Raw genomic sequence first — 26,678 nt, forward strand, 5'->3', positions numbered from 1 at the left:
GAATGCCAACATGAGTTTAGGACATCTCCTGCTTTTGCATTGTACTGTGATGACTGTGCAGTCATGATGGCTATTGTACCCACCAGCTTACATTACATTTGTGAGACCACCTTATAGATATTTAAATGTAAGGTTTATTGATTTTTGTATTGTATTGTAAATAAAGTTACTGACTAGACTCTGTTCGGCAAGTAAGAACGACATAGATAACCCAAATATATTCTTTTTCATGAAGTTTCCTTCCCAGTAGGTAAATTGTTCCAACAGTTCAGAATTGGATTTTAAAGCTGCTGCAAAATCTAAGAACATCTGCTCTTTCTTCTATAGATAGCTCTGTACGCCGAGCATGCTCTTTATTTCTATTTTATTTCATTGATCAAGTAATGAGGATTAGCACAAAAGATGCAAAGCTGGTCAGATTTATTATTATTATTTTACTTTTGTAAACAAACCCCCTATTAAACTAAAATACTAATTAAATTATAATTAAGGACATTTAAGTGCATTATTTTTTAGTTTATTAAATGTGATGAATGAGTGTATATTTTTATCATTTATTTTATTTCTCATTCAGTTCATTTTAGTGATGTGCTCGAAGTCTTCTTTCTCACCAGTAGGGCTGTCTTTATTTCCTTTTTCAGTAGTCGAATCCCTTTTTCTACCCCCAGGGCGTCCTGTCAGTCTTATTTTCTATCAATAAGTACAAAGAATGAGACACTTACACCAATTCTAGGTGCCAGAAGCTAATATTGCTACATATTGTGTGGTGTTGTAGGGAGCGGAGTTGGTCTGGCCAGGATCCAGATGAGATAAATTGAAGAGTGACCATACTCAGATGTTCACCTGTTATCAAATATTTTATTACAATCATAAAAAGTACGTGTAATGTTATCAGTTTGTGCTTGGAAAACATTCCTGTTGTAAATGAGTGTCTGAGTATGTTATTTCTCACAAATGGTACCATATAAATCTCAGCTTTGTATAAAAGTTCATCTGAGTGCAAGTTTGCCTTTAGTTAATGCCCTTTCACAATGGGTAATTATCATTTCCGAATGATGATAACAATAATTAGCGAGTGTTAAGGAACAAGAAGATGATAAATGATAAAATGATTCTTCATCTAAATGGATTGTGCATACTGTGAAAACATCGTTGATTGAGGTATCAGTAGAAATAAATGGGGCTCATAGTGAAAATTGCAGTGACAGTACCTGTGTCTTCCCAGTGCAATGGTCTAACAAGAACCATTGCTAGGCAGCCATAATGCTGCCTACTAAAGAATAAAACTCCTCCCTTATGACTTCTCTGATGGAGATCTCCAGCTAATACTCAAAATAGTGTTTTGCACCACTGATTGTTCTTTGGTAATTTGAATTATGGGATATTTGGTGTCTTTGACATCACCAATCTGATAACATAATGCATTAATGTCATACTCTACTCCAAATAGATATATATTGATACTAGAAAGATTTTTCTGGAAAAATATCACCTGTGGTTTCCGCATGATATGTGATAAACGTCTGACTGTTAAAGCATCCACCACTGGGAATCCTATAATTGCTAGAGTAGGCGTTTCAAACATCCAGTTCCTCCTGACTGCACAACCCCAGTGACGAGCACATTTGATGGAGTGGCAGTAGAACATGAACGGTGTCACTGTATTCCAGCATTTTGGGACTGATGCAGATTGCCAAATAGAGGGCTCACTTGTTTCTATGAGCCCTGTAGAAATGGAAATAAGTGACGAAACATTTTCGGCAACCACTTTATCAGCACTCCTCATTACTGTGGTCATGCAGTGCGGAAGATTAAGGGGCTCAGGACCCCTGCTCTAGAGACTTGTTGAGTCATAGTGGTGAGGTTGTTAGTAAATACAGTGGGGAAAATAAGTATTTGATACACTGCCGATTTTGCAAGTTTTTCCATCTGCAAAGAATGGAGAGGTCCGTAATTTTTATCATAGGTACACATCAACTTTGAGACAGAATCTTTCAAAAAATCCAGAAAATCACATTGTATGATTTTTACATAATTAATTTGCATTTTATTGCATAAAATAAGCATTTGATACAATAGAAAAACAGAACTTTATATCGGGTACAGAAACCTTTCATGGCATTTACAATGTTAAAACGTTTCCTGTAGTTCTTGACCAAGTTCGCACACATTGCAGCAGAGATTTTGTCCCACTCCTCGATACAGATCTTCTCCAGATCTTTCAGGTTTCAGGGTTTTCATTGAGCAACATTGAGCTTCAGCTGCCTCCAAAGATTTTCTACTGGGTTCAGTTCTGGGGACTGGTTGGGCCACTCCAGGACCTTGAAATGCTTCATACGGAGTCACGTTTTAGTTGTCCTGGCTGTGTGTTTTTGGTCATGCTGGAAGTCCCAGCCACAACCCATCTGCAATGCTCTTACTGAGGGAAGGAAGTTGTCCTAAATCTCACCATACATGACCCCATCCTCCTTCCCCAGTCCTGTCCCCTTTCTGGAAACTCACCCCCAAAGTATGATGTTTCTCCCACCATGCTTCATGGCTGGGACGGTGTTCTGGGGTTGTACTCATCCTTCTTCTTCCTCCAAACACGGCGAGTGAAGTTGATACCAAATTTCTGTCTCATCTGACCACATAACTTTTTCCCATGCCTCCACTGGATCATCCAGATGGTCATTGGCGAACTTCAAATGGGTCTAAACATGTGCTGGCATGAGCAGGGGGACCTGCAGGATTTTAAACCATGACGGCGTAGTGTGTTACTGATGGTAATGTTTGAGACTGTAGTCCTAGCTCTCTTCAGGTCATTGACCAGGTCCTTCCATGTAGTTCTGGGCTGATTACTGACCTTTCTTAGAATCATCCTTACCCCAAGAGGTGAGATCTTGCATGGAACTCCAGACCGAGGAAGATTATTATTATTATTATTTATTGTTATAGCGCCATTTATTCCATGGCGCTTTACATGTAATGAGGGGTATACATAGTAAAAACAAGTACAATAATGTTAAACAATACAAGTCATAACTGGTACAGGAGGAGAGAGGACCCTGCCCGCGAAGACTCACAATCTACAAGGGATGGGTGAGAATACAGTAGGCGAGGGTAGAGCTGGTCATACAGCGGTTTGGTCGATCGGTGGTTACTGCAGGTTATAGGCTTGTCGGAAGAGGTGGGTCTTCAGGCTCTTTTTGAAGGTTTCGATGGTAGGTGAGAGTCTGATATGTTGTGGTAGAGAGTTCCAGAGTATGGGTGATGAGCGAGAGAAATCTTGTATGCGATTGTGGGAAGAGGAGATAAGAGGGGAGTAGAGAAGGAGATTGTCATGGTCACGTGTGTCTGGACGCAGATGATACCGCAAGGCGAACCCATGTGACACACGTGACCCTGGATACACCGCCTCCAGTGGGGCGCATTTAAATAATAATACGTGCAGGTGGATACGCCGCCTCCACCTGGCGAATTTAGGTATTACACGTTATACATACAATAATCAAATAATAAAGGGGGAACCTGGGAAACTTTAACAATGGTGGGCCCTGCAATAGGGAAAAGGGAATTGGAGACCTCCTGAGCTCCCCTGAGCCAGTGTCCCTGCACTCCTAACGTTCCCTATGCCGGTTTCGCACCGGGCGCTGCACGCGTACCTCAACGCCCTTGCTCACCCTGACCCTAAACCCTCACTAGGGAATGGGTCGGTGCGGAGACTAATCCCACCACTGCACTAATAACACACATGAGGAAAGAGACAATACAGGGGAAACACCACTTAGCTTTGCTCTGTTGCGTGCGCTCCTAGCAACAGAGCCCTCCACCTGAGTGCATCTTCTCCTCCACCCGGATCCATCACCATAACAGGATCCTTCACCTTAGTGCAACCTTGGAGCAGAGTCCAACACCAGTTGCAGCTGCTTAGAACCAGAGTCCCAAGGATGAGTTCAGCTGCTGACACGAAGTCGAGCATGCTTGAGTCCAGCTCAGCGGCCAAGTCCCACATGGTGAGTGCCACTCTCCATAGTCGCCACTCCACCAGCCCATGCAGACACTTCCCGCTGACACCATCACTGCGACTCCACCACGCCATGCCAGCCCTTCGTCCAGACACCATAGCTGACACTCTTCCCCCCTGGCTAAGCTGCGCAGGACTCCTCACCAGCTCCATTCTTCATCCAGGCTCTCCAAAAACAGAGTGAACACAAACTCACAATATCACAGGCAGTGATTGCACACCTCTAGCACACCTTTATAGGGTGTAACACCTGATCCCTAATTAAGTGCACAAAAACCTAAAGTGCAATACTGCTAACCACCACCGGGGACAGTCAAGACACCTTGGAACTTTCCAAAGTAAAAAAAGTTCACCCAGTGCAATTTAATACCGCCAGATCCAACACTGGATCATGACAGTACCCCCTCCTTAATGAGGGGCCTCTGGACCCTCAAGACCACCCCTCATTAGGGAAACACCTACAGCGGGGACGCCCAGACCCTGAGTTCACCCCACCATTACCTGACACTTCAGGTTTATGACAAACGCACAGCTGGTATTGGCAATAAAGTTCATTTTGGAGGCACCACTCATCTCCACAGCGCCGACCTGGGGAACGAGATTATGTATGTGTATGTATGCTAAGAGCTGATCAGACTCCACAACACATTTCCAAGATGTTTTTTGGTGGGACCCATACATGCTCGTTCACACACAGGTCCGGACCTGAACGTTTATTGCACACATACATTTGTCATTTTTTGGTGAACTCACTCTGGACTTGACAACAGAGGCGTCCCCCTGTGTCACCACACTCACACCCCAACTATTCACCAAGGGACACCACCCTCCAACCCTTTCACCATGAGGACTGCGCCTCCTAGGGTTGGTTAATGGCGAGGGTTGAGATTTGTCCCTACTCCCCCGCAGCACACCTGCTGCTCACACCAGGAGGAGAGGGAACGCATATGGAGGAAATATACACTCACTGGCCGCCTCCACACGGCCAGGAGGGGCGGCTTCTACGGTGGTATTTGAAGATTTGGCGTAAACCCTGCGGACTCTACATCAGTCTGCTCATCACTGGAACGCACCCCTTCACCTCGGGGAACACCAAGCAGCTCCGTGGGGCACCATTCCTCCCACCTGCCTTGGTACGCCCGCGTGCATGAGCAAGTCCCGCTCCCCAGCAGCGACTCTAGGGGCTTTTAGCCAGATCACAGCCGCCATTTTTTTTTTTTTCTCTGGTTATCTGAGCAGAGGCCCCAGACCGTGATAACTGCTGCTGCAGCGGCTCTAACACACCTTGCCGCTCCCCACTCACATCAGTGAGGCCCGGCAGCAATACTCAGCGGTCTCCACATGGCCAAAGCTCACCAGAAAAAAAAAAAAAACTGTAGGGCCTGTGATAATGTCATGGTCACGTGTGTCTGGACGCAGATGATACCGCAAGGCGAACCCATGTGACACACGTGACCCTGGATACACCGCCTCCAGTGGGGCGCATTTAAATAATAATACGTGCAGGTGGATACGCCGCCTCCACCTGGCGAATTTAGGTATTACACGTTATACATACAATAGTCAAATAATAAAGGGGGAACCTGGGAAACTTTAACAATGGTGGGCCCTGCAATAGGGAAAAGGGAATTGGAGACCTCCTGAGCTCCCCTGAGCCAGTGTCCCTGCACTCCTAACGTTCCCTATGCCGGTTTCGCACCGGGCGCCGCACGCGTACCTCAACGCCCTTGCTCACCCTGAACCTAAACCCTCACTAGGGAATGGGTCGGTGCGGAGACTAATCCCACCACTGCACTAATAACACACATGAGGAAAGAGACAATACAGGGGAAACACCACTTAGCTTTGCTCTGTTGCGTGCGCTCCTAGCAACAGAGCCCTCCACCTGAGTGCATCTTCTCCTCCACCCGGATCCATCACCATAACAGGATCCTTCACCTTAGTGCAACCTTGGAGCAGAGTCCAACACCAGTTGCAGCTGCTTAGAACCAGAGTCCCAAGGATGAGTTCAGCTGCTGACACGAAGTCGAGCATGCTTGAGTCCAGCTCAGCGGCCAAGTCCCACATGGTGAGTGCCACTCTCCATAGTCGCCACTCCACCAGCCCATGCAGACACTTCCCGCTGACACCATCACTGCGACTCCACCACGCCATGCCAGCCCTTCGTCCAGACACCATAGCTGACACTCTTCCCCCCTGGCTAAGCTGCGCAGGACTCCTCACCAGCTCCATTCTTCATCCAGGCTCTCCAAAAACAGAGTGAACACAAACTCACAATATCACAGGCAGTGATTGCACACCTCTAGCACACCTTTATAGGGTGTAACACCTGATCCCTAATTAAGTGCACAAAAACCTAAAGTGCAATACTGCTAACCACCACCGGGGACAGTCAAGACACCTTGGAACTTTCCAAAGTAAAAAAAGTTCACCCAGTGCAATTTAATACCGCCAGATCCAACACTGGATCATGACAGAGATCTTGTGAGGATCGGAGGTTGCGTGCAGGAAAGTACCGGGAGACGAGGTCACAGATGTATGGAGGAGACAGGTTGTGGATGGCTTTGTATGTCATGGTTAGGGTTTTGTACTGGAGTCTCTGGGCAATGGGGAGCCAGCGAAGGGATTGACAGAGGGGAGAAGCTTGGGAATAGCGGGGGGACAGGTGGATTAGTCGGGCAGCAGAGTTTAGAATAGATTGGAGGGGTGCGAGAGTGTTCGAGGGGAGGCCACAGAGCAGGAGGTTGCAGTAGTCAAGGCGAGAGATGATGAGGGCGTGGACTAGGGTTTTTGCAGATTTTTGGTTGAGGAATGAACGGATTCGTGAAATATTTTTGAGTTAAAGTCGGCAGGAAGTGGAAAGGGCTTGTATATGTGGTTTGAAGGAGAGATCAGCATCAAGGATTACCCTGAGGCAGCGAGCTTGTGGGACTGGGGAGAGTGGGCAGCCATTTACTGTAATGGATAGGTTCATTGAGGGGTCACGTGAGATGGGGGAAAGATGATGAATTCTGTTTTGTCCATGTTAAGTTTCAGAAATCTAGCGGAGAAGAAGGATGAAATAGTGGACAGTCATTGAGGGATTCTGGTTAGTAGGGAGGTGATATCTGGTCCAGAGATGTAGATTTGTGTGTCATCAGCATAGAGATGATACTGACAGATTGATACTGAAGATTGACAGTCATCTTTTTGTATTCCGTTTTCTAATAATTGAGCCAACAGTTTTTGCATTCTTACCAAACTTCTGTACCCTATCTCAGCCTTATGCAGATCTACAATTTTGTCCCTGGTGACCTTAGATAGCTCTTTGGTCTTGGCCTTGTGTTATGCAATAAAATGCAATTTAATTATTTAAAAATCATACAATGTGATTTTGTAGTTATTATTTTTAGATTCTGTCTCTCACAGTTGAAGTGTACCTATGATAAAAATTACAGACCTCTCTATTCTTTGTAGGTAGGAAAACTTGCGAATCCTGCTTTTGAGTAGGGGGTTGGACCAGATGGCCCAGGAGGTCCCTTCCAACTCTACGATTCTATGATTCTATGATTAGCAGGGTATCAAATACTCATTTTCCCTCTGTATAATTTGTCAATTAAAAAAATAAAAAACAAATAAAAAACAAATAAAAAACTGTCCCACAAGGGTTGCCGTGACGTGGCGGGATGGCTTGCACATTATTTTGATGAAAATTATGTTTACTAAATACCCTTATTATTATTACTACCTTTATGCATTATTTGCAGTATAATTTTACTTTTTAGTTCAGGACATTTGTGTTTTTTGCTTTTTATAATTTGTCAATTGCATGGATATTACCACTGACACACCTACCAATCCTGAGATAATGTATTTGGAATGTCTCATCTGAATGGAGCAATCGATGGACATGTGCACTACCACTCCCTTCATCCTCTATTGCAGTGTCAGAGACATCTGTAGACATTCATACAAATTAACAATTTACCCACCTGTCTTTCACTATTGCCATGATTAAGAAGATCTTAAAGACGTGGAATGGTACCTAAAATTCCTTTTAAATTACCCATCGTTACACCTTATCCACTTTTGTAACTAGCTTTATAATTTAATCTTCTACACTTTATCCTGTTTAGCTAATTCATAAATATATTTTTTACTTCACTTCCTCTGACATTTCATTTGAGAGGAGTCTCAGACAGGATGTCACAGGAGTGTGGGCTGCACTCACTTCCCTACCGCATCTATCACCCTTTCTGGAACATGCCATCATCAGGGGGCAGCTCTGCAGTAACTTACTGCAGTTTCTTGCATCGCCATCCAACTGAAGATATCCTGGATCAATGGTGATAGATGCTGTGGGAGAAGGGAGTGCAGCTCCAGCAACGTGATGTTGACAGAGGGCAGAGATAGAAGCAGTGAGTAAGGGGTACTTCACACATAGAGAGATTATTAGCGAAATCGCTGAAACGTCACAGATTTTGTGACACAACAGCGACCTCGCCAGTGATCTCGCTACGTGTGACACATAGTGGCGACCGGCCCCCCGCTGCGATATCGCTGATCATGCTCAAATGTCCTAGGCCATTTTTTGATCGTTGGTGTCCCGCTGGCCAGCATGCATAGCTGTGTTTGACACCATAACAATGACGAGCGACCTCGTTGGTGACGCAGAACTCATGCCTATCGAGTTCTGAGTCGTTAGAATAGCTGCTGTGTGACAGGGTCCCAACGACCGCCGAGGTCGTTATACGGATCCCCGTATCGTTGCTACGTCGTTGAGTAGATCTGCCTGTTTGACAGCTTACTAATGACTTTGTAGTGACGTACCAGCGATCCTTACCAGGTTGTATCATTGTCGGGATCACTGGTGCATCGCTATGTGTAGCGGTACCCTAACACCAGCACTGAGCCACAGCTTCTAGCACTACTCTCAGATGAATAATCAAGGGGCGGTGATGGAAGCCGTGAGTGACACCAGCACCGCCGTCTGATGACGATTCGTTTGATGGTAGTGCAGGTAGCTGTGGGGCAGTGCTGGTATCACTCATGACTTATCTCCGCCCTTGACTACATCTTTCACAGTTAGAAGTGGCAGCGGCAGTGATAGAAGCAGAGTGCTGGTCTTGCACTCACATCTCCACAACTTCTATCACCATGGATCCAAGATGCAATAAACTGTAGTAAGTGACTGCAGCGCTGTCTCCTGATGGTGTCTTGTTCCAGGACAGGTAATAGACGCGGCAGGGAAGCCTCCTGTGACTTCCCGTTAAAGACTCTGAATCGAAACCTCACAGGAAGGGAAGAATAAAACACATTTAGGGAATAGATAGGAAAAAGTGTAGGATATTGTATAATATAGCTAATTACAAAAGTGGTTAGGCTGTAAAAATAGGTATTTAGAAAGTATATTTTCGATATCAGACCAATCCTTTAACTCAATAATTAATATCTAACACGCAGTATGTTGGGATTTTCTAACTAAATCGGGTCAGCTATGTTTTTACAGTACAGTATTTGTCATTTGTCTCTAATTGGCGTGTGAAGCTTTACAGGTCCCTAAGAAAGCACATCATGGAAGGAACATTTACGCTGTGCATACCTGACGTGATTAATAAGGTTGTAAAGGACTAAATAGTAGGATAATTAGGAAAACATTCATCAGGTAAAGACTGTGCTCGAGATTCCGCAGCTACGTAGCATACAGTAGCTGGCTGCAAGGAAAGGTTAAGTCCGCCTGTCCTCCTCTATCTACACACATGAGTTATTCCATAATCTTTGCTCTTCTAAATGCCATTTATTAGCGCAAACTTTCTTTTGTTCCTTAGATTTGTGCAGCGACACAGTGTTAACTTTTCACTCAAATCGCCAGCGTAATTGTAAGTTTTTCTGCCAGTCATTTGAAGTGGTAGTAAAGATGGCGCGGTGTGTGATAAAAGGAAGCGAGTAGCGTCTGACCACGATAGAGGAAAGCACAGCCTTTATTTCACACATTAGATTTGTAGATAACATACTGTAGTAGTAATAATAATAATGATAATAATGCTATGCATCAGAGTTTTCTTATTGTTATTATTATTATTATAAGACATACTAGCAATCATGCTGGCTGTTATTACTTAAAGGAAAACTCAATTTTTGAGCAATATAAACTGATATTTTAAACTACACTTTTACTCCCTTGAAGCAATAAAGCAATGTAGGAGTCTGAATTCATGATCATCTCTGCAGTCGTTTGCCCTGATAGGTTTTTATTATTGTGCACAGTACATCCCTCCTTTAAGCCGGAATTTGATGATGATGATGTTGTGTATGATTATGTAAATGGGTCTTATGGCTAGACTATTGTCACTTAAAACTGTTTTCGTTTTGGTCTGTGGATATGACACAATGTTATTTCAGTGCACTATCGCATTTGCTTTTTGTTTTAAAGAGAATCTGTCAGCATGTTTTGCTTTGTAATCTGAAAGCAGAATTATGTATGGACTGAGACTGTTTTCCAGTGATGCGTCACTTGCAGGGCTGCTTATTCTAGTTTCAATAAAATCAGTGCTTTATCAGTTGGAGAAAATCACTAGAGGACTAGGTGTCTGTCTCATGCCACGTAGTCCTCTTGCTCTGTGTAACCTCACTCTCACCACTGATTAGCAGCTTTCTGCCTATGCATAGTGTACACAGAAAGCTGCCAATCAATGTTGTGGGCGGGGTTATACAGAGCTCAGGATAAAGGGTATGTTTCCACTGTCCAGATTTCATCAGGATTTGCTGCGGATTGGAAGCTGCGTACAGCCGCAGCGTCCAATCCGCAGCATCCAGAAGTTACAGCATAGTGGAGGGGATTTTATGAAATCCCATCTCCACTATGCGTGCACGGATGCATCCGGCGGCCATGCGTATCCGGACATGCGGCGCGTCTTTACAAACCGCAACAAGTCTATTTATCTTGCGGAGACGCTCTGTCTCCGCATGATAAATAACCCAGCCTATGGATACGATTCGGTGATTTTGCATGTGTTCAATGAACACTTCTGGAATCACTGCGCACTGCGCATACAACAGGGGGCGGCGCTTTGGGAGGAGCGGGTTTTCTGCTCCGTCCAAAACGCTGCCAGTACGCAGCGTGGACACATACCCTAAGAGAACTGGCACATCTGCAGCAGATAAAACTGATTTTATCAAAACTGCAGCAAACAGCCCAGTAAGTGACACACTACTGGAATCAGGGTCTATATCATAGCAACAGAGACCATATATGTAAAGGTTCAGAGGAGCTTAGTTGACAGCTACACACTGGCCCTTGTTCCTGGGGGCCATAAGAGCCACCCTGCCCCATAAGAGGACTGAGGACTCTAGTATGCAAATTGTTCAGAGCTCTGTCCATTGTGATTGAAATTTAGAATATTAATTAACTGTATTTAGCCACCTCTGTTTTATCTGCACTTTATCATTTAACCCCTCAATGATTATTTTAACCGTTGTGTTACATAATTTATAAATGAAGTTGTTGATTAAATTTCGCAAAAAAAGAAATCTGAAGATTACAATACAGTTTGCTGTGTCTTATGTGTGTCAATACACGAATATCAATTTGGATTATGCTAAAATGTCTTCTGTCCTTTCTTTATTTAGAATCAAAGTGATGATTTATTTCCTGTGACTGTGTAAACCGTCAGTGGAAAGAACCTGCATCAAAGGTAAGCAATCTGCCGCCATGTCTCCTACATGGGCAGCGACTTCCACAAACTACACTGCATGCTGTCTTTGCATGCTAAGCTTTCATTATCTTTCTTCAAAAATAAATTGCAATTGAAATAAATTTTCACAGATAAATAGTACACATATTATCTTAGATACTGGGAAATGATTATGCTTTTTCTATAAGCCTCACCACAACAGATCAACTTATCAATCTGCTCTTCACCCATTACTATGAAAAGTCGCAAATGTTTTAGCATGCTATTTTTATGTAAAAATTTGCAGCTTTTTACCACTCTCACCACTTTTCAAAAGGGGAGGATTAATAATTTTGATCCAAGAAATTGACTATAATTTACAACAGAAATTGGTGTGAATTTTAGGATAAAATCTACCCCTGCGTAAAGTAGTGTTCTAGCCTAAAAAAGTTATCACCTGTTTACTGCATAAGTAATAATTATTAGACTGGTGAGGTTCTACTGCTAGGACCCCCACTTCTTGCCAGGAGGACACTTAAAGGGAATCTGTCAGTCGATTCATGCTGACCGGGCCACAGGCAGCATGAAACAGAGCCTGGTACCATGATTGCAGCAAGGTTTGGATTTCTCTGCCATTTCTAGAATTTTAGAGAAAACACAGTTTAAGCTCAGATATCCACACATGAAAGAGATTGTCAATGACCCAGAATGGTGCAAGGAAAAGCTGACCACTTGTATGTCAGATGGGTCTCATCTTAGCTTATGGCCCTCATCCGGAACTCTAAGCCATGTTTTCTCTGAATCGTTCTGGCATTCATGCTGCCAGGTCCCCTTTAATTCATCTGGTATTGCGGCAAGGGGACAAACTTGGGAGATCTAGGGTTCAAGTCATCCGCCATGGCGATCAGTGGTGGTTTCAGCAGTGAAACCCATACAGATCTGAATCTTTTAACCTAAAAATTATATAGGTAATAACTAGTTTAGACTGAGATAACCCTTAAAAGTAGGTGTCAATTTCAAATTCAGTTTCAAACATGGACAAATTTATAATAGAACTTGTGCTTACTCCTCAGCAAAATGATTTTAGATTGGACAGTGTCGGCGTATCTTCCTTCACTCAGGAATCTGGTCCAACCGTCACATCGGTATTCTGTGGCAGCTGGCCCAGAACACTAAGACCCTCCTTCTACCTGCTGACATTTTGAGCACATTGTAGTAATTAGTAGGCCTCATGATATCATGATATCACAATGTAACATATCATGATGTAGTAATATCGTCTCGCGGGGACTACAAATAGGAAGATGTTCACAGGATGCCAAAAGGTAGTAAGAACTTTGCTCTTGTCTGAAGGTCAAGGAGTACCGACGTGGCAGCTGGACTACAGTTTTTCTCAACTCTTTAGCAAATCAAACCGCTTTCCTTTTATTCAAGTTTTTAGGTTAGTTAGGAAAGAATAGAAACATGACCATAATTAGTTCTCACCTATACAGTAAGAAGATTCTCAAGTGGACCCAGGTTGTAACACAATAATGAGTCCCAAAGATCCAGCAGAAAGCGTTCCCATTTAAGGATGAGTTTGGATCAATTCACGTCTTTAGAGCTTATTTTTAATAGAATGATCCTCGAGTTATCTATTAGACCCTTTTAATAGTATGTCCTAAATGTGAAACAAGAGCTTCAGAGCCATTGAAAATGGGAAGTGACATTGAGAAAGAATGTAAGAGACATTTCTCCTGTAGCACACTGCCCGGTGATTTGGGGAGAGGCAAGAGTTACCAATATATGTGGAATATGGATAAATAATTCTGCAGCTAATATAGCCAAGAATTCATAAACAAATGTGCCTCAAACCGTATGGTATTTGTCATGGATTTTGTACAAATTTTCTGCTGCAAATTCCAAAAGTATACTATATGAAAAAAATCCTATCCGATGATAAAGCTCCACTGGTCTCTTGGCTGGTTATCCCGCAATGATGTGCTCCTCGCTTGCTAGCTGCCTTCTGCTCAGAAATGACGTACTAAAATAAGTGAATGTTCAAGCCTGTGACTGATTATAGCAGTCACTTTTTTATTCTAATATGTGTGCCTTGGGACTTTACTGTGGATCCATTGTTTAGTCTGCAGTCAAATCAGCCATACTTGGATTATCTTACTAGTGTTTGCTTCCCCATTTCCTTATTATTTATGTACATGCTGTAGCATGATGATGAAATGTGTTAAAATCCAACACTGGTACGATAATCTGTTGTCATGTTTCCATTTTTGTGCCAACTCTACTTACACTAAGGATCCTTCTGCCATCCTAAATCATAGCAATGCAATAAATGGGCAGCATAGAGATGTGACAAATTCTGACCATTCTTAAAGGGGACCTGTCACCAATTTTTGAGCCTATGAAAAAATGCCACCACCTTTAACTGCTCCTGTACTGCCTTCCACAATCGTGTCTATCAGCTCCTGACTCCCCCTGTAAACCCCCAAAAAATACCATTTGATATGCTCCCTCGCTGTATGTAAATGAAGGTGGTCCAGTCCGATGGGCGTCCTCCTTTCAGCATCTGTGCCTCCTCCCTGCTTGTAATCATATATTCCTATTTTTATTGATGTGGATGACACATCCTGTGTCATCTACATGGTGAACTGAGATCTCACGCCTACACAGTAGCCTCACAGGATCACACAGGCCCTTTGCCATACTGTGAGCAGAGCATAAAACAGCACTGCCCAAGCGCAAAGCCACATTATTGGAATGAAGCTACTACGCAGGGAGAGATCTCTGTTCACCATGTAGATGATGCAGGATTCATCACTCAAAGCAGGAGAACATGATTAGAAGCAGAGAGGAGGAACAAACATCGCAATGAGGACGCCCTTAGGACCGGACCACCCTCATTTACATACAGCGTGGGAGCATATCAAAAGGTATTCTTTGGGATATATAGAGGGAGTCTGGAGCTGATAGATACATCTGTGTAATGCAGCCCAGGAGCAGTTAAAGGTGGTAGCATTTGTTCATAGGAGTGAAAACTCGTGACAGGTTCCCTTTAAAAAAATCATTCTCAGTCATTCACCTCTGATCTAAAGAGGTCCTGAGGCTTGCCATATATACTGTATGTAATCTTTTATGTAAATGCCATTGTTCTCCTGACTGGAAGTGTTTTGTTTTTTTTGTTGATCTGGTCCCTTATTCCCTACATGTTAATCTAGTATTTTTAGCCAAATGGGTGTGGTCCTCAGATCTTTTCAATGGGAGTCTTCTTGAGGACCATGCCTAGTTGGCTAAAATTTGAGATTTATACATAGAAAAATGGAGCTATATATTTGAAATTAAGAGGCTTAGGAACAAATTATAAACATTGCCAGATTCAGGAGAACAGCAGCATTTTGATCAGGTTTAAAACATTCATATTTATTGGAAAGTGGCAGATCCTCATTAAACAATGCTATATAGTGCATAGTAATGTTACACCTAGTTATCTTTATAGGTATTGCTGAATTCTAGTGGTACGATATTATAAATTAATATTATATATTTGACAGTATCTGCACACAATTATTACATCTCTGCAGGCCATTATAATTGAATTTTCTCCGTCACCCCCCACATCATACAACAGTAATGCACAAAAGTCCTTGAGATAGACTAGGTATAGTGTATGATAGCAGCTGTACTAGCATTGTGTAATGAGAAGCTAGTTCTTACTTACAACCTACTTAGATATATTTTCTTTTGTAGAATATTAATTTGTAAAATTATTTGTGAAAACTAATGACTGATACTTTTTCACTGGTAAAGCTAAAACACTTTCTGAGCAATGACAACTTCTGTTGATACATGAGCCCCAGAGATCATAAAGTGTAGCCCGAATCGCTGTTTCCTCAGTATTTACGCCTTCCGTCCTAATGTATGCCTTCCTATTCTTTGACGTTTTGCATTACTGCGGCATAAATAAGCATGCGCCATTTCCGATGAAGTTTAATAACATAATGAAGGAGGTGACAGGCAGATATTTTGTGCAATCCCCAAAAGTCCAAATTAGAACCAAAGATATATCTGAAATGTGACATAATATAAAACAAAGTTGTAAATCACCCCACAACACATACAGAAGACTTGTTAAAGAGAGTTCAATAACACCAAAATGTGCATTATAAAATGAAACCAGAAGGATTGATGCTGCTATAAAGCTCAGACAGAGGATGCGCTCTGCAATTAGCTAAATCATATGGATTTTATATTAAAGGAAAGAAAATGTCATAACGAAATGCAATCAAATATGTTTTTAGTTATTAGCGCGTGTTATGTCTGCACTAATGAACTAATAATATGGTAAGAGAAATATGACCTGCTATATAATGAAGGTGAGGAAGGCACAAGAAAACACAGCTTCATATAGGACGTACCAGGGAATGTCAGCTGAGTGGTTGGATCATTTAGAAGAATGCTACTTTTCCTGGGAATGTCAAGTTCAGGGGGATATGGTAGGAAGATAGCGAGAACTGGTGAGTGACCCCCCCCTCAAATGTATTCACACGCATTGTTAAACTCCGTGTTTGGCTAAAGCATTCTTTTATTGAGAAGGGGAGGATACAATACATGTAAAACAGTATCCGTATTATCTGGTACAGGTGAAACAAATTACTAAAAGGCGGCGCAAATAACATCATGAAAGAAGTTATAAACGAACACCTAACACAGAAAAAGCCATGAAATGTCAAGCTCAGTGTTTAGTTATAACTTTCAGAATCAGGATATACAGTGAAGAGCAAAAGGTTAACAATATTACAATGGTTTGAACTTTTGACTTTCAGGCTCCATATCTCACCATTGTGAGACTACCATCATTTTATAGACAATCATCTTTGCTTTCTCATACATAAATTTGACTTTTAACTATTTAGTATATGGTTAATTATGTAGATTCTTGCCAAATTTTTCTTCCTGAATACTACAAAATACAACCTGTTCTCACATTCCCTAATAGCTCAGTGTATTATTAGGTTGATTACCAAGTGAAAGAGGTTCGAATAGAGGAGCAGTCATGAAGACAATTTCCCAAAAAAACAGAAACAACATCAACTAGCTCATTGATAGCAGTCTCTTAGCCAAGAAAATTGCCAAACCGCATCATTTGAGTGGCATAACAGTTGAAAGAAAAGGAAATGAAGTCCATCGATCCATTCAGAAGCCAAAAGGTGGACGTCCAGACAAAATATCGGAGTCAACAAGTCAGCTCATCCCAATTCTATCAGTTCTGGTGCGACAAACACGGCAGTGGAGTTGGCTAATATGCTTCATTATTGGGAGATTTCAGACATCCATGCGAGCACTGTGCAACACACATTACACAAGTCTGGAATGGTGGTCCAAAAAAAGGTGAAGAAACCTTGACTTCAATATTGTCAAAAGAAGTGTTAGTTCGATTTTGCAAACAAGTATAAGAAGTGGACATTTAAAACTGGTGATTTGAAGTGATGACATGAAAGTCAATAGACTAGGGTCTGATGGGTACAAATGGGTCTGAAAGAAACAAGGGAAAAAGTGGTTAACAGATTGAGGAAAAGGTCAAGTTCAGTGGTGGAAGCCTGATGATATGGGGTTGTTTCACAGCCAAAGCATTGGATACTTGACCAGAATTGATGGTGGTCTCAATGCTGACCTTTATGTGAGTATCTTACAAGATGAGTTTTTCTTACACTGAAGAACTATCGGTATGAAAAGGATGAAATAGTGTGCCAATAGGACAACAACACAAAGCATATGTCAAGACTGGCAAATAACTGGTTCAATGACAATGAAGTAGAGGTGCTGAAATGGCCCCCACAGTCCCCAAACCTCAACCCAATCAAACACTTGTGAGTAGAATTGAAGAATAAACTGTATGCAAAGCAAAGTGAGTCAACCAGTATGCACCAACTTTGGGAACGTGCAGAAGAGCCCTGAGATCAAATTTTGGTGGACACATGTTCGAATCTGATTGAGAGCATGCTCAGAAGGATTCGGGCAGTGTTGAAAGCCAAAGGTGGATTTAAAAAATATTAACAAAATAATACAAATTAAAATTTAGATCTTTAGGAGCAAAACAGTGACATGACAAGAATCTGCATAACTAATCTTATGCTACATAGTTGAAAATCAAATTTAAGTATGAGATAGACAAGATTGTCTATAAATTGATGGCAGTCTCAAGTTAAAAGCAGAAGTAGATAATGAGATATATAAAGCCTGAAAGTCAAAAGGTCAACACATTGTAACCTTTTTACTCTGTTCGATTTGTGGCAGTGTTTTTTTTTATTAATCTTTGCAATTTGGTATTTAGATAAAAAAATAAAGTCTTCAACTTGAACGAACAGATAAATATTTAACTTGAAGGCTTGATCTCTAGGCTTGATAAAGTTCCACACTTGGAATGAAACAAAGCCCTGGCATGATGGGTCAATAAACTACAATATTTTGGAGCGCTGCCTTCATCTTTTTTGGCTAGATATATAGAAATTTTCCAAAAAATCATATTTTGCGAAAAACAGATTTTTCCAATTCACTTTGCGAGATTCCAATTAAAAGGTTGAACCATAGAAGGCCATGCAAATGGTTAAAAAAATAATAATACTCAGCTCACTTACCTGTCCTGTTGCCCTGGCAGTATCCCATCCAGACCTCTTTGTTTTTCCTCTTCTCCAGACGCATGCTTCCTCTTTGGTGTCTTCACTCCAGATCATGGCTTCTAGCTTCACCGGGCCTTTGATATCACTGTGTGCAGTGCCATCATGGTACACAACATTAGGACACATATCTGCCAAATGGCGGAACAGCACACAGATACATCGGGCCTAGTTGAGCAGGGAGCCACATCTTTGAGTGAAAATGCCAAAGGGAATACGCACACAGGAGTGGTTGGAAAATTGAGCGTCGGGAACGATTCTATAATAGGTGTAGTGGTTGCAATCACACCTGGTCATGTAGCTCAAAATGTCCCTCTGACCCATAGGAAAAGACTGTTAAAGACTTGCGAGAGTTGCAGACCCTGTTTTGCATTGAGGCTTATAAGCTTCAAGATACGCCACTGGTTAGAGATTAAGTGAATATTATTTTTTTTTTTTTTAAATGTAACATTTATTATGTTCTGGGGTCTGATAAGCTTAATATATAATATCATTCCAAAAACTTCACTGTAAATCGAACTTCCCTGTAAATTCTGTTCAATTTTGCAAATTTGAATCTTGGCAGATTTGATCATTTCTAATAGATATACAGATAGATAGACATTTCCTACAGGCATAGTTCTAGTATTGTGCTGCAAGGAATTCAGCACAGAAAGCACTGATGCACATGACTGGTTAATCAGTGTACTGTAAAATTCTTTCTAAGCTGCAGAATTTCCCTGCTGCCATGAGATTGTGTCCTAATCTGATAAAACACTGGATTAGATGGAATTTAAAATAAATAGATCAGAGACAAGCCATGTGTCTGACCGAACACTTATAGAAGTCTCTGATTTTACCCAATTTTTAGAAAAAAAATCACTAGATTGTCAGCATGTTGCATATGGGACACTATTATATTCTCCACTTTTTATTATATAGTGGGTAGTAAATACTTTCAAGTTTACATGGTTCGGTATTGGGAATTATTTGCATGATATGACAATAGTTCTCCATTTCTTTGTTATGGAGAATAGATACATCACTTATTGACCTGAGTATGATCCGTATACAGGTGTATACACATCGGTCACCCTTCTGGAGGAATCAGTCTCCAGTGTTTTGACAGGTTATAGTACAAGTTTACCCATAGCTATCTCTTGAAATGTCATAAAGACATGAGAGAAGAAAGTCTTGGTTGGATCAGTGAACTTTGACTCCTACTGGAATGAAATGGCCTGTGACATTTTATATCTCAAAGACATATCGATAGAGCTTGTAGTGAAATCAATTGGCCTAAATGGCTTTTCATTATGTCTAATGGTGGGGATCTCAATACACAGGCTCCCCCAGATAACAGGCTTCAATAGATTGTTAGAAGGAAGCTAATAATGATCCTACACACACTATACACATTAACAGTCCTGTAAACAGTTTTGGTGGGTGGATAGATTGGTTTGGACTGAAATTAGCTTCTTTAGTGACTAGTTGTGAGTTGTGAGGGCTACTTGTTTAATTAGACATGGCGAAAAAATCCATGCCAAGGTCTGTAGGAGTCATTATCACCATGCTGTAAAGTTAAGGCTATGATGTTGTTTATGAGGTGCTAACTGCTAAGATCAGGGTCTCATATTGAGTCCCCCTGTATTAAGCCCAAAGTGTTGTAGACAGTGATACTGTATAAGGCCCAAGTAGGGTTTTCACTTTTTTTCATTCACAAATACTGGCTTATAAAGGGGCATGGTTTAGGGCATTGCATAAAGAGAACATTTCGTCAGGTCAAAAATGACCAGTTTTTCTCTTATTTTTATTTTATTTCCATTTTTCTCCTGAGTTGTCCGCTTTATGTTTTTAAAGTCTAGCATACGATTCCAGAGATATGTACCTTTGTATACAGTGCTAATTTATTATTTTTCTTTTTTACGAGGTGGCATGGCTCACAAGGTAATTATGCAAAGCAGCCTAAAGGCTCGCCCTGAGAGACACCCCGCTGACAATGACCATAAAAATTAGCACTCAATAAAAGACCCTAAAGCCCCCGTCACACACAGCAAGATCGCTAGCGAGATCGCTGCTGAGTCACAACTTTTGTGACGCAACAGCGATCTCACCAGCGATATTGCTGTGTGTGACAGGTATCAGCGACAAGCCCCCCCGCCGGGTATCGCTGATCATGCTCTAATGTCCACGACATTTTTTTGATCATTGGTCTCCCGCTGGCCAGCACGCATCGCATGTGGCAGCGGGAGACAATCGATCAGTGAGCTCCCAGCGCTGTAAGCTGATGCTGGGAGCTGGTATCCAAGGTAAACTGCGGATAACTAAGCACACGCTTTGCTTAGTTACCTGCTGTGTACCTTGGATACCAGCGTTCTCGTGCTGGGAGCTGTATCCAAGGTAAACAGTGGGTTTCTAAGCGCCGCACACGCTTAGTTACCCACTGTTTACTTGGATACCAGCTCCCAGCACGAGCACGCTGGTATCCAAGGTACACAGCGGGTAACTAATTGATGCGCACACTTGTTACCCTCGTCGTCGCTAGTCCTGATCGCTGGTGAGATCTGCCTCTTTGACAGCTCATCAGTGATCATGTAGCGACACACCAGCGATCCTGACCAGGTCTTATCATTGTCGGGATCGCTGGCGTGTCGCTGTTATGCTGCTTTAATGTGTTTTTGATGTGTTTTATAATAGAAAGCTAATTTTCAGCATCAAGGAGATTAATGTACACATATGGTTGTGTATTTTGATACATTTTATATGTGCTTCTGCACAAAAACAGCATATATGGCTGTCTAAACGAAGGAGATGTGATGTCACAGAAGCACAAAGATACAGATAAAACAGGACAAAAACTGCAATAAAAATCAAAACAAAGATGCATCAAAAATACAGTCATATGTTAAAGTTTGGGCACCCCTATTAATTTTAACCTTTTTTTTTTATAACAATTTTGGCTTTTGCAACAGCTATTTCAGTTTCATATATCTAATAACTGATGGACTCAGTTATATTTCTGGATTCAAATGAGGTTTATTGTACTAACAGAAAATGTGCAATCTGCATTTAAACAAAATTTAACCGGTGCAAAAGTATGGACACCTCAACATAAAAGTGACATTAATATTTCGTAGATCCTCCTTTTGCAAAAATAACAGCCTCTAGTCGCTTCCTGTAGCTATTAATGAGTTCCTGGATCCTGGATGAAGGTATTTGTGACCATTCCTGTTTACAAAACAATTCCAGTTCAGTTAAGTTTGATGGTCGCCGAGCATGGACAGCCCGCTTCAAATCATCCCACAGATGTTCAATGATATTCAGGTCTGGGGACTGGGATGGCCATTCCCGAACATTGTAATTGTTCCTCTGCATGAATGCCTGAGTAGATTTGGAGCGGTGTTTTGGATCATTGTCTTGCTGAAATATCCATCCCCTGCGTAACTTTAACTTCGTCACTGATTCTTGCACATTATTGTCAAGAATCTGCTGATACTGAGTTGAATCCATGCGACCCTCAACTTTAACAAGATTCCCGGTGCCGGCATTGGCCACACAGCCCCAAAGCATGATGGAACCTCCACCAAATTTTACTGTGGGTAGCAAGTGTTTTTCTTGGAACGCTGTGTTTTTTAGCCTCCATGCATAACGCCTTTTTGTATGACCAAACAACTCAATCTTTGCTTCATCAGTCCACAGGACCTTCTTCCAAAATGTAACTGGCTTGTCCAAATGTGCTTTTGCATACCTCAAGCGTCTCTGTTTGTGGCGTGCTTGCAGAAACGGCTTCTTTCGCATCACTCTCCCATACAGCTTCTCCTTGTGCAAAGTGCGCTGTATTGTTGACCGATGCACAGTGACACCATCTGCAGCAAGATGATGCTGCAGGTCTTTAGAGGTGGTCTGTGGATCGTCCTTGACTGTTCTCACCATTCTTCTTCTCTGCCTTTCTGATATTTTTCTTGGCCTGCCACTTCTGGGCTTAACAAGAACTGTACCTGTGTTCTTCCATTTCCTTACTATGTTCCTCACAATGGAAACTGACAGGTTAAATATCTGAGACAACTTTTTGTATCCATCCCCTGAAAAGCTATGTTGAATAATCTTTGTTTTCAGATCATTTGAGAGTTGTTTTGAGGAGCCCATGATGCCACTCTTCATAGGAGAATCAAATAGGAGAACTACTTGCAAGTGGCCACCTTAAATACCTTTGCTCAAGATTTGATACACCTGGCTATGACGTTCAAAGCTCAATGAGGTTACAAAACCAATTTAGTGCTTCAGGAAGTCAGTAAAAAGTAGTTAGGAGTGTTCAAATCAAGAAAATGATAAGGGTGCCCATACTTTTGCACTGGTCAAATTTTGTTTAAATGTAGATTGCACATTTTCTGTTAGTACAATAAACCTCATTTGAATCCAGAAATATAACTGAGTCCATCAGTTATTAGATATATGAAACTGAAATAGCTGTTGCAAAAGCCAAAATTGTTATAAAGAAAAAAGGTTAACATTAATAGGGGTGCCCAAACTTTAACATATGACTGTATAGGAACAAATCTGCAAAAACAAAATGTGTAAAAAATAAATAAGCAGTGCAGAATTTACTGAAGGATGTGTTTTAGTCTGAAATAAGGCATCAAAAATGCATTGTGTGCATTGATCTATAACTTGAAATCAGCACAGTGTAACCTGGTACCTGTGGATCTTGAGTGCACTGCGTACAGCTTTATAATAAAGATAGTAAAGTACACTAAAGTGTAACATCGGAAGTACACTATAAAATATAATATTGAGTGCAGTAAATTTTATAAAATTTATGGACAAAATATACACAAAGATTAATTAAAGTTGCAGTATAAGGTATAATTGATTATGTAAGATGCAGTGCATACAGCAGGTGAAGCGTGAACATATAAATGGGAGGGTAGAGCATATATAGTATGCTATGAATTTGGAGCTCTTTACTCAGCATAATATCGGGTGCAGTATTTAGTAGTAGAATACCTGATCTCCAATGCATAAAATCTAATGTTGGTGAATTCAATGCATACTGTGTAATCTGTGGGGTGGAAAGTCTTTCTGGGCTCAGCGTACTCATTGTGACTGCAGATTGCTCAATCCTGTTAGTGTGCAATAAGCACTCTGTCACGATTCCCCTATATTTCCAGCTTGAGTATATGTTCAAATGCTAACTAGCTAACATGTCTGCCCTTTCAATGTTCTAATGACAGAGGCTGTTGAGAATCTAGTTGGCAATTCTCCACAAATATGCAAATTGCATACTCGTGATCACGTGGCTGACCACTCAAGCTGGAAATGTTATAGGAAGTACACTATAAAATATAATATTGAGTGCAGTAAATTTTATAAAATTTATGGACAAAATATACACAAAGATTAATTAAAGTTGCAGTATAAGGTATAATTGATTATGTAAGATGCAGTGCATACAGCAGGTGAAGCGTGAACATATAAATGGGAGGGTAGAGCATATATAGTATGCTATGAATTTGGAGCTCTTTACTCAGCATAATATCGGGTGCAGTATTTAGTAGTAGAATACCTGATCTCCAATGCATAAAATCTAATGTTGGTGAATTCAATGCATACTGTGTAATCTGTGGGGTGGAAAGTCTTTCTGGGCTCAGCGTACTCATTGTGACTGCAGATTGCTCAATCCTGTTAGTGTGCAATAAGCACTCTGTCACGATTCCCCTATATTTCCAGCTTGAGTATATGTTCAAATGCTAACTAGCTAACATGTCTGCCCTTTCAATGTTCTAATGACAGAGGCTGTTGAGAATCTAGTTGGCAATTCTCCACAAATATGCAAATTGCATACTCGTGATCACGTGGCTGACCACTCAAGCTGGAAATGTTATAGAGGTGCAATGCTAACAGTGTAATGTGAGGATTAATTGCAAAGATATTCTGTTCATACAGTGTACTCTGTGAGTTGAGTGCAAAGCATAATGTAGGGTTTAGTGCATACAGTATACCCTAGAGGTTAACTGCAAAGTATAGTATGGAAAGCAGAACATACATTTTAATTTGGTGAATAAATACAATGTGTGTGTATATATATATAACATACAACATGATCTGAGGATTAAGTGCAAAGTATGATATGGGTTTCAGTGCATACCGTATAATCAGGAGGTCAGAGGGTATATACCAAGGGTAAATACCAAGAAGTTACCCATTATCTATAGCAAATAATTTCTCTAACCTCGTTGGTCTGACTAATGGCACAGCCACTGATCCTGATAACATTGATCTAAAAAGCCTTATCTGAATGTAGTAAGGCAAAGTTTGTGCACTTGGGCTCCATTTATTCTTATTGGAACCGCTGGACATAGTCGAGCGCTGCACTCGGCTGTTTCCAGCACTCTAATTAAGAATGAGTAGAGACTGGGTTCATAAAGTCGACCTACAGTCCATTCAGACAAGGCATCATTGATGTAACTAAGAGTTTCATGAATTGCACCAGGTGTGTTCATGATAAAACACATCAAATAACCGGACTGGCTAGGGTTTGTCAAGGACAAATGATTCCATGTTAGCAATATGGCAAAGATGAAAGAGTGATCTAAAAAGTTAAAACATGGGATCATTGCCTTGAAAAAGAAGGAAAATGATACAAAAAGATTTAAAAGGCTTTGAATGTTCCTAGAGGTAAAGGTGATAGCATAATTTACAAGTTCAAAGTTAGATGAACAATGAACACACTACATGGACGTGGCAGAAAGAGGAGGTGATCACCATTCACCAGTTTTCAGAGAAGGTAGATGGTTAAAAAAAACACTTGAGTGACTACAAAAGACCTGCAGTGTGATTTAGTGGCAGCAGGCACTGAGGTTTCAATTTGCAAAGTAATTTACATAGTAAGTGTACTAAATGCATAACATCACCATACCAAAACTCCAAGACATAAACCTCTACTGACCTTAAACACAAGAAAGGTCAGCTACAATATGTTCAAAATTATATACATAGGCCACAGAAGTTTGGAGATTCTGCTCTGAGGAGCAATGAAGCAAAACTGAAACTGAGGAAGTAGGAATGAACCAAATGCTGAAAAGAACACCAACAGAGAAGCATGATAGTGGCTCGTTGATTCTCTGCATTGCTGTCTTTGAGACTGGAAATCTGCAGTGTGTGGATGGCAAAATGGATTCAGTCAAATATAAGGAAATCTTGAGAAAATGTTACACCTTCGGTGAGGAAGCCGAAGATTCTGTGAAATTGAACCTTCCAACAGGGCAATGATCCAAACTGGTCAAAGTCTATCAACATTTGGGTTCAAAAGAGATCCTGGAAGATTCGGGAGTGGACATCACAATCTACTAACTTGAACCCCATAGAGAATTTTCTGTGGGATATGATGAAGACAATTGAAGCGCACAAATGCAAGAACATGTTTGACCTGGAGGCCATTAACCAAGATGGCGCCAAAGAGTATATACCGTACAGTTCCTAAGGTGGGACCCTGACATGGGATATTCACCACACACGGGGATATGAACACCCACACAAAATGCGCCACACACTACCACATGCTTCAACACATATACCACCCTCAGCACACATTTCATCACACATACACCAACCTCGCCACATAAAAATCGAAACACAAAAGTCGCCACTCAAAACTCGCCACGCTGTCCCAGAGCTGTTTAAAAGATGAAAAATGAGCTGTGATTGGTTGCTATCAGCAACAGTTTTCTTTGTAGACAGTTGTGGTAACTGAGGCCTATTATTCTTATAATTTCTATGATGTTATCGTCCTTCTGTAAAGCTGGAAATAACACAATTTATTACCGTGCCAGCACAGACCACCCTCTGACACAGACTGCAGGGGGAGCCCAGTATCACACAGGATAGGATTAGATACACGGCTCAGCAGAAGGTATCACACAGGATAGGATTAGATACACAGCTCAGCAGTCAGTATCACACAGGATAGGATTAGATACACAGCTCAGCAGTCAGTATCACACAGGAGAGGATTAGACACATGGCTTAGCAGTCAGTATCACACAGGAGAGGATTAGACACATGGCTTAGCAGTCAGTATCACACAGGATAGGATTAGATACACGGCTCAGCAGACAGTATCACACAGAATAGGATTAGATACACGGCTCAGCAGTCAGTATCACACAGGATAGGATTAGATACACAGCTCAGCAGTCAGTATCACACAGGAGAGGATTAGACACATGGATCAGCAGTCAGTATCACACAGGATAGGATTAGATACACGGCTCAGCAGACAGTATCACACAGAATAGGATTAGATACACGGCTCAGCAGTCAGTATCACACAGGATAGGATTAGATACACAGCTCAGCAGTCAGTATCACACAGGAGAG

General features: G+C 41.4%; 1 protein-coding gene across 9 annotated transcripts in view; it reads left to right on the forward strand.

Moving 5' to 3' along the window:
- The window catches only part of TENM3 (teneurin transmembrane protein 3), a 1,679,324-nt gene that overhangs the window by 252,200 nt on the left and 1,400,446 nt on the right, over positions 1–26,678 (forward strand). For all 9 annotated transcript variants that reach the window (XM_073577886.1, XM_073577891.1, XM_073577894.1 and 6 more), the window contains exon 2: positions 11,615–11,679. The gene's annotated coding sequence lies outside the window, so the exon portion shown is untranslated. The remainder of the gene's footprint in view (positions 1–11,614; positions 11,680–26,678) is intronic.

This window comes from Dendrobates tinctorius, unplaced genomic scaffold (assembly GCF_039654945.1).
Source record: "Dendrobates tinctorius isolate UK_male_01 unplaced genomic scaffold, ASM3965494v1 ptg000008l, whole genome shotgun sequence".
NCBI lineage: Eukaryota > Metazoa > Chordata > Amphibia > Anura > Dendrobatidae > Dendrobates > Dendrobates tinctorius.